The 1,078-nt window shown below is 49.7% G+C and overlaps 2 non-coding genes across 2 annotated transcripts; both read left to right on the top strand.

The window, feature by feature from the left end:
• The first annotated feature begins 280 nt into the window (after positions 1–280).
• Pmar_PMAR011425 lies at positions 281–353 on the top strand. The gene has a single exon. It is a non-coding gene; the product is annotated as a tRNA-Lys (tRNA).
• A 169-nt stretch (positions 354–522) lies between these two features.
• Positions 523–595, top strand: Pmar_PMAR011424. The gene has a single exon. It is a non-coding gene; the product is annotated as a tRNA-Asn (tRNA).
• Positions 596–1,078: the final 483 nt, after the last annotated feature.

The following is a 1,078-nucleotide window of genomic DNA, read 5'->3' as shown; positions in this document are numbered from 1 at the left end:
CACGAAGTTTAGGATATCAATGAGCTGCAAGTTACGATCTATGTTTATCTATGGTATCACCAATCACCCCCCCACCCCATAAGGAACGTCTGACTCCCCAGCTAGTCGTGGAACTCATCTCGAATAGGATGAACATAAAACTGCGGTCTCACGGGCATCGGAAATATCGCGCATTTTTTGCTCTCACTCACGTAAATACTGATATGGATAAAGAGGGCGATGATGAGGCCTCGATTTGGTAAGGTCGGGCGGACCAGCTCTTGCCCAATCCGGTTGGTTGGCCCGTCTAGCTCAGTCGGTAGAGCGCAAGGCTCTTAACCTTGTGGTCGTGGGTTCGAGCCCCACGGTGGGTGATATATCTGATCTTTTTCTTGTCAATTCTATGTTCTGATAATCGCGAATTCCTTGTGAAAACCTGATGTTGTCATAGTGACCTTGCTTAGGGAAATCAAACCCTGATGAGCTCTCAAAATGTGTTGCAGTATAAAAAAAAGAAAGAAGCTTCATATATAGTATTTTAGTGCTCCGCTAGCTCAGTAGGCAGAGCGTGTGGCTGTTAACCACAAGGTCGGTGGTTCGAACCCATCGTGGAGCGTTTGTCCTTTCTGAATCATTCTATCGTTCGATTGAGCAGTTTCATATAATCTGAAAAACGAGAAGACTCTGATGGTACAAGGGAGCGCCCCCGTCCCTGGACAATGTTCTTTTGTACTGTCAAACGAGTATGGGCGATCCAAACGGGTGAACATTGCTCGAGGGAGCGGAGGGAGAGCTGGATCGGAATAGGCTTCGCTCGATCAGATCGCAGTTCTACATGTGCTGGAAATGGATGAGCTCGGACGAGCGCGCAATATGGGATTAGTTCGGGTCGGGTTCGGGTTCGGGTTTCGGGTTGTTCGGGTTTCGGGTTTCGGGTTTCGGGTTTCGGGTTTCGGGTTTCGGGTTTCGGGTTTCGGGTTTCGGGTTTCGGGTTTCGGGTTTCGGGTTTCGGGTTTCGGGTTTCGGGTTTCGGGTTTCGGGTTTCGGGTTTCGGGTTTCGGGTTTCGGGTTTCGGGTTTCGGGTTTCGGGTTTCGGGTT

Source organism: Perkinsus marinus (assembly GCF_000006405.1).
Source record: "Perkinsus marinus ATCC 50983 genomic scaffold scf_1104296959238, whole genome shotgun sequence".
Taxonomy (NCBI): Eukaryota; Perkinsozoa; order Perkinsida; family Perkinsidae; genus Perkinsus; species Perkinsus marinus.
The sequence above is the reverse complement of the archived record's forward strand: the minus strand, read 5'-3'. Positions and strand labels throughout refer to the sequence as shown.